Consider the following 8,445-nt stretch of genomic DNA (forward strand, 5'->3'; position numbering starts at 1 on the left):
GTCATTTCTCTTACACTGTTTTCAAGACTTTTGCTTTGTCTGTAGTTTTAGAAATCTGGCTGTGATATGTCTCAATGTAGATTTATCTGGATTTACCATGTTTAGGATTGACTCAGATTTACATTTATGTCTTTCAGCAGATTTGAGAAGTATTCAGTCATTTTTCCTTTGAAGATTTTTTTCAGGCCCACTTTCTTTCTCGTTTTTCCAGAACTCCTATGACGTGAATGCTAGATCTTTTATTATGGTTCCACAGGTGCCTCAAGTTCTGTTCCTTTCTTTCTTCCCAGCCTGTTTTCTCTCTATGTTCATATTAGGAATTTTCTATTGTTCTACACTTCAGCTCACTAGTTCTTCCTTTGTCCCAGGCGTGAGGAGGGAAACACTGCCCCTTCTCTAGGGCACCAACCTGGGCTCTAAGCAGAAACCAAGGCAGGAGATCTGGGCCTGTGAGTCCCAAGGGCAGCCACACTCAGTAGCCAGTTGACAATCACTCTTCATGTTAGAATTCTTTTCTTACCTTTGAATCATCAATTATATATTTTTAAAGGATACAGTCTGGCCCAGCAGTTCTATGAAAAATTAAGTGAAAGGATATGTCCACATGTGGCCCAGTGAAATAAAAGAGCAGCAATATGAGGATTTGAGGAAGGGGCATCCAGAACTACAGGTACAGTAGACAGAGGCTAAGCAGAGAGAAACACAGGTGACTGCAAAGACACAGATGTGTGGGGTGGGGCCTGATGAAGTCACAGCTGCCAACCAATCCCCCAGAATCCTGAAAAGAGGAAGTGGAGGTCCTGCTCTCACCAAGTGGGGATATTCACATTCACATAGTGGCAGGCTTCCCTGGTTACTCAGATGCTAAAGAATCTGCCTGAAATGCATGAGACCTAGGTTCAATCCTTGGGTCGGGAAGATCCCCTGGAGAAGAGAATGGCAACCCACTCCAGTATTCTTGCCTGGAGAATTCCATGGACAGAGGAGTCTGGCAGGCTACAGGGTTGCCAAGAGTCAAACATGACTGAAAACAACTGAGCACATATAATGAGTGAGACAAAAGAGCTATTCGGTCCACGCCCATTACATAGATAAGTAAACTCAGACTTAAGTGTGATAACAGCAATAACAGCCATTAGTAATAACAGAGCTCGCATTTGCACCATGTCGGACTGACCTCAAAATTTATATTATGTTTACTAAAGGAGAAGGGGTGAATTCTGGGGAAATGTGTGGCGAACTTGGCAGATTAAGTTAGACTCCAAGAATAGTATGAGAAGAAATTTCATGAAGCGGATGCTCCAGTGGTGCTATCTGTGAAGAAGATGCTAGAAGCCTGCAAGTGGAGACCCAGAGGGTTGAGAAGAGGCAGAAATATCTTCGGCCAGAGAGAGCTAAGTCATGTGATCACTGTATGTCGGTAGTCATATGTGTCACTTCAAAAATGATTGTAGTACATTAGGCAGCATCCATTGAATGTACTCAGAGTTCACAACTCCATAGGGAAAACTGAGGAAGTGAAAAAGCACATTGTTCAGCAAGATTGCTGCGTGGCAGGTGTACCCACAAGAGTTTTTATAGCCGTGTCTCTGCCTAACCTAAAACTGGCCATGAACCTTAGCTTCAGTGTAGACAGAAAATTTCTTTGAGCCACTTAGTGCCCATTAGATTGTGCCAGCGTCCCAGATACACCACTTCCTCTGTGCCTCAGTGTACTGGGCGGCTGGCAGAAGAGGAAAGCAACCCCACCAAATGCTGGGGTGATGCCTCAGTCTTTGAGGTTATCTCAGATCTCACAAGTATGGCGTAAGTGCTGCTGCTGCTGCTAAGTCGCTTCAGTCGTATCTGACTCTGTGCGACCCCATAGACGGCAGCCCACCAGGCTCTGCCGTCCCTGGGATTCTCCAGGCTAGAACACTGGAGTGGGGTGCCATTCCTTCTCCAATGCATGAAAGTGAAAAGTGAAAGTGAAGTCGCTCAGTTGTGTCCGACTCTTAGCGACCCCATGGACTGCAGCCTACCAGGCTCCTCCATCCATGGGATTTTTCAGGCAAGAGTACTGGAGTGGGGTGCCATTGCCTTCTCTGATGGTGTAAGTGCAATGCCCCTGAAAGCAGAGTCAGTGGTGTATTTGTAAATGGTTAGCAACAGGCTGGCCCTTGGGGGAGGAGCCCTAATTTATAGTGTTTGCCAATTTCAGCTGCTTTCAAACAACCAATATGATATCACCAAACATGAAGTTGGGAAGAGATGCAGAGTAGCCTATCATTATACAGCACAGATATGATTGAAATAAAACACCTCAAAAGTACAGATATTAATAGAACATCATAATCTCATTAAGATGTGATAGATTTAGAGTATTAATTATCCTTATTTTATATAATTTGTTTATCTAATTTAATTTTTAATATTGACTGTGTTTAACAACTGGCTTACAAATTTCCTGAAAATTTAACAGTTGGCTCTTGTGAGTTGGTATAAGCCAGAACCAGTATCGTACTGAGCCAGTGTTTCCTTTTATGGATAAGTATTGAGTGAAAGGTGAACTTGTAAAAGGATGGGCTTTTACATAGGGGTAAATTATCCAAGGAGGTAACACACACACAAAAAGAAACTGTAAAGCAGTCTTAGGGGTTTTGTTTTTACTTTTTGCTTAATCTATGTCAGAATAGGTTTGCTGTATCATTTTACTTAATGATTTGTCAAACTGTGACTTCTCTATTGAGCCCTCTGTGGAATATATCAAAGGCCTTCCACATTTCCATCATAATAAAATACAATGGGTACCACCTTTATAGCTTTATCTGTCTCACAGACAACATGAATGGGGGACAGAGGATGGATGGGGGAAGATTGTAGTTGAATAAGATGAACTGGTGGTTTAGCACCACTTCACTGCCAACAAACCCTATATTAAATTTAATGCGGCTCTCAAAGATCAAAGAGGCAGATGGACACATGTAGAAATCAGCAGGATGTGTTAGAGCACTTAAAGATCAAAGATATGGATAATCCCTGCCCCTGAGGACTTTTGTTCATGGATGTGTCCCCGGTGCCCAACACACTACCAAGCAGATTCACAGTGGTACCCGATGCTCTCTCACTGGCTGTCGGTTCTCCATCCTTCAGGAGCAAGCTCAGTGCCCCTGATGCAAAGACATATGTCTGAAGAAGAAATTGCCAGGCAAAATGAACTTGCCCTCTGGAAATTCAGCACCCTGCTCCATTATTCAGAGTTCTAAGGGAGACCTTCTTAGGAATATGTACATTGTTGGAAGAGTTACAGAGTTTATAAATTGTAGACCTCCAAACCTCCCTGAGTTATTAAAGAAAAGCAACTCACTACCACTTATTTTGCAACAACCAAATATCAAACTCAGGTCAGTTTCTCCTTAATTTGATAACGGTCTCACCCATAATGGATTAAGTTTCCCTGAGAAAATCTTCACCTAGGTATACAGGATCGAGTATATTGAAAGTGTTAGTTGCTCAGTCATGTCCAACTCTTTGCAACCCCAGGAACAGTAGCCCACCAGGCTCTCTGTCCATGGAATTCCCCAGACAAGAATACTGGAGTGGGTTGCTATTCCCCTCTCCAGGGGATCTTCCCGAGCCAGGGATCGAACTTAGTTCTGCTTGACTCTGCAGATTCTGTACCGTCTAAGCCACCCGGGAAGCCTTTACAGGACTGCTGGCCAACAACTAAACCTGGCCATCATCGGGCCCCAAAGCTTCAGAGGAAATAGTATTTCTTATCAGAAGTTACCCCCTCATAGTCTGCCTTTTCCCCCTGGACAGCATCCCCTTCCTTGAGCTCCTGCCTATAAATTTCATCTAATTTGCAAAATTTTAGTGAGTCTGCAGTGAAACATTTAGACTTCCAATAACACTCAAAAAATTAAGAATAACTTCTTGACCACATACTTTTCATGTTCCACAATAAATCCTCACTTAAGACATACGAAATATGCAATTTATGGCAAATCACATTGTCACATAACTAAACCTAATTTGCCCAGGAATCCTTAAATCATCTTCCTTCTAGACACTCATGAAACTAACATTTGGAAATAAGAAAGTCAAAGAATGACCTATCAAACAAAATTTAAAATATTTCCCATTAGAAAGGTATACGACTCAACAGGGTAAAATTTCACAAATGAGACTCTCAGCACAAAAGGAAAAGGCAATAAATATTTCTCTACATATGTAAAGCAAGGAGAATAGAATTTCAAGTCTCACTTAGCTTTTAAGCTGATGCATAGCTGAAGACAATAATACACCCAGGAGCCAGCATGAAGCCATCTTTCCAAGGTGGGACATTGTAGGAATCTGAAACATTAAGTGTAACCTAAGGCATCTGTGAAAGACAAAGCTGTTCTTGGGATAATAGAGACAAGACATTTTCAAATATTTAATATAGCAAGAAGACCAAAACCTTGAAATGTTCAAGGAAATTCATTTTTATTACATAATGTAAATAGTTTCACAAGGGAAACACACATAGAATACTTTAAAAATTTTTTATATAAATTATAAGCAGTTATGAAGCTTATTTTCACAGAAGCATAATTTTAATCTAGTTACAGTCTTTTCATGTGTCATTATTTTATAAACTTTTCATCGTGCAACAACAAATTCCACCTAGTCATCATTGTAATGACTGTCATAGATCAGGTTCCTCCAGAACAGATGCTGAGACAGACGTGAATGCAAATAGCTTCTTTAGGAGGTAAATCCAAGAAGCAGTCAGAAAACTGAGGAAGTGAGACAAGGAAAGATGCCAATGAGCAGGCTATCGAGGGCTGTTCCCACCGGGTATTAACTCCCCAACCGTTTGAGGCTGCCCTGTTCAAGGCTGAGAAGACCCCAACAGCTGGAGGAAGCTCACAAGTAAAGATCTGTAGATCTTTCTGCAGCTGAAAGTTTTGGGGTAGAGTATATGAGTTGGAAGTCTTGAGGGTGTGTGGCCAGGACCCAAGAGCATCAGGCACGATAATTATGTGATATCTCATCATGTTGCTGTGTCATTGTTTTTCTATTTGCTTTGAGAAACACAGATTTAATTGTCCAAGTTTCAGGAAGAAATCAGTCAGTGTAACATCCATGTGAAACTTAGAATAGGTACCTGGGGAAAGAGAAACATTAAACTGCTTTGGAATAAATGCTCTGGAAAGCTAAGTACATTATTACTATTCAAAAAGAGTTCAATCACTTCACCCTCATTATGATAATTATTATTTTTAAAAAGCCAGAATACAGTAAGTACTGACAAGGATATGGAGAAATTGGAACCCTTGGGCATTACTGGTGGGAATGTAAAATGCAGTTACTATGGAAAACAGTATAAAAAATTTAAAAATAGAATTATCCATATAATACAACAATTCCACTTCTGGGTATCTACCCAAAAGAATTGAAATCAGGGGCTGAAACAGATATTTATACACCCATGTTCACATTAGCTAAAAGAAGCAACCCAAGTGCCCATCAAGAGATGATTAGGGAAGTAAAATGTGGTAAACACATACAAAGGAATATTATCCAGCCTTGTAAAGTAAGGAAATTCTGACACAAGCTACAACATGGATAAACCTTGAAAAGATTGTGCAAAGTTAAATAAGCCAGTTTACCAAAAAACAAATGTTATACAGTTCTACGTATATGAGGTACCCGGAATGCAGGATTTCCCTGGTGGCTCAGACGGTAAAGATTCTGCCCACAATGCAGGAGACCTGGATTCAGTCCCTGGATTGGGAAGATCTTCGGGAGAAGGGAATGGAAACCCACTCCAGTATTCTTGCCTGGAGAATTCCATGGACAGGGGAGCCTGACAGGCTACAGTCCATGGAGTCACAGTATATGAGGTACCTAGGGTAGTCAAATTCATAAAGACAGAAAGCAAACCAGTAGTTTCCAGAGGCTGGGGGAAGGAGGAATGTGGAATGACTGTTTAATGGATATAGCGTTTCAATCTAGGAAGATGGAAAAAGTCCTGAAGCTGGATGATACCGGAAGTTGCACAACAATGTGAACATATTTAATACCATTGAACTGTACACTTAAAATGGTTATAATGGTAATGTTATTTTATTTATATTTTACTGCAATTTTTTAAAATCTTGCAAATTTTTAAGTTTTTCTAAATAAAAGAATTAACTACTATTTTATGCAGCCGTATTGGTAAATTTTTCCAAGACGTTCATCAATTTTCACAACATCTTCCAAGCTGTATGTACTTAGTGTCTGGAAATTAACATCTAGAGCCTGTGAAAATATTTTAGCAGAAGCCACTTCAGGATCCTCTCATGTTCTTCCCATCCTCTCTCTGTGTGCACACCCAGGGTCTTCCTTGTGCCAGAACAAAGGCAGTGTTAGGTCCAAAAACTGGAATGGTTTTGCTTCAGCTCTTTCTCCAAGATACAGTTCATTTACAGTGGTGTGTTTCTAGGGTTTGTGCAAAGGAGCGAACTCACCAAATCAGGGGCTTTCAAGCCCCAGGAGGAGCTGGCAGCGGGGATCCACCGGTGGTGTTTTTTGCCTGCCCCCTCCCCGCTGCTTGAATGGGTGTCAGGATCTGCTGAGGAAGCCAGCAAGGAAAAAGGTTTTCAAGTTGATCTTTCGGCAGATTTCTCTGCTCAGCAGAATCCTGAAGGCTCCAAGACAAGGAGGTAGCTTTTGTCCCTAACTGCTTTCTCATTCGCACCAATGGAGGCAAGATTTGGACCTGATACTTTCTTCCACATGATAGCTTGTTCTCGAAGATGCAGGCGCTGGGTAAGACAAAAACCATCGAATTGCTTTTAATAACCTCCTGCTCCCACCAAACTGAACTGCTGGCTGTGTCCCACTTTCCCAGCTCCGGGCACGAGGAGAGACATGCTTCCGCCCTCTCCCCCTAGTCTAAATTCACTCCTCTCCTCCACGATCCCTTGCTCAGTCACCAGTTAGAGGTAATTTATTCCTCTTCCACAATCCCATAATACTTTGGCAATACTCAGATTTTTGCATTTGGCATTTTCTATCTTGTATTTTTCTTTGCCACCCCACAGACTGTAGCCCATCAGGCTCCTCTGCCCATGGAATTTTCCAGGCAAGAATACTGTAGTGAGTTGCCATTTCCTTCTAAAGGGGATCTTCCCGACCCAGGGATGAAACCCCATCTCCTGGGTATCCTGCACTGATAGGCAGATTCTTTACCTTTATGCCACCTGGGAAGCCCCATCTTGTATTTTAGGTATTGATATTTCTCTCTTTTCTCCCTTACTGGTTTCTAACTTTCTTAAAGATAAGGTCCCAATCTGATTTACCTTAGCACCCACTCCACTCAGAATGTTAGTTCAGCCTCTTTCCCATAATAGGAAGTCAATAAATATCTCACAAATAAATGAATAAACCAGTGAATGAATGAATGCCTGAAATCCTACAAGAAAATCCCACCTAGTCTTGGAAAATCTCTGCCACCAACCATTAAGTTTTCAAATGTCTGTGTTTCTGCCCTGCCCTGCCCCTTTCCACCCCTGAAGGAAATAGAGGCTATAATAAGAAGACATGTCATCATCTTCAAACCTCTATCTATACCCCTTGAACCTCTGAAACACTAGACAAGCAATAACCCCCATCACCCCTCTCTGCACATCTCCATCCCTATGCCTTACAGTCAGTTCAAACCTGACAGCCCAGATTCCTCCAGTTATGGGGCCTGAGTATAGACCACAGTTTCCCAACTGTTTCCAGGAGCTCTATCTTCCCAAGAGGGTGAAGGGACCATGAAGAGGAGACTGGGACAGCAAGGCCTTGGGGACCCATCCCCCCCACACACACACACACACACATACTCGCATTGTGCTTCAGCAAAAGCAGCTCTGGTTTTCATCTACTTTATATTTTAGTTTTCCACAGATTTCATGGGGAAGAGAAGCTTCCCTGCTCAAAAATATCTGAAAAACACTGGTGTAGCCCATGTGATTGGACTATGATTTGCAGAAGGGCAAGAGGTCAGAACGGTACCATTCATTAACCCCTCATACCTGGCACAGTGCCATAAACTTAATTAGGAAGCGCCTCAAGGGCACCAGGCAAGAAGTGCCAATAACCTGGGCCCTGGGCCCAGCTTCAGTACAAACCAGTTAGGCAAGTCCCTTCTCTGAGCTTCAGTTTCCTCATTTTTAAAAAAGGAAATTGGCAGAGATGACACTCTGACTTACAGGGAAGACAAAGACATGTGGGGCACTAACAGAGACTGCAGGATCCCCAACATTTTCTGAAGAAATTTCCACCTTAGCTTTCAGGGCTGAAGCCTGAGTGGCCTCAGCCCCTCACCCAGTGGCAGCCCAGGCACTGCCCCTCAGCAGTCCTGGTTAAAAGGGCGATGCTGCGGGCCCAGACGACCCCGGTTACGCCCAAGCATGTGATCTGGCACTGCAGCCTGGCTCCTGGTGC

The sequence above is a fragment of the Odocoileus virginianus genome, chromosome 14 (genome assembly GCF_023699985.2).
Source record: "Odocoileus virginianus isolate 20LAN1187 ecotype Illinois chromosome 14, Ovbor_1.2, whole genome shotgun sequence".
Taxonomy (NCBI): domain Eukaryota; kingdom Metazoa; phylum Chordata; class Mammalia; order Artiodactyla; family Cervidae; genus Odocoileus; species Odocoileus virginianus.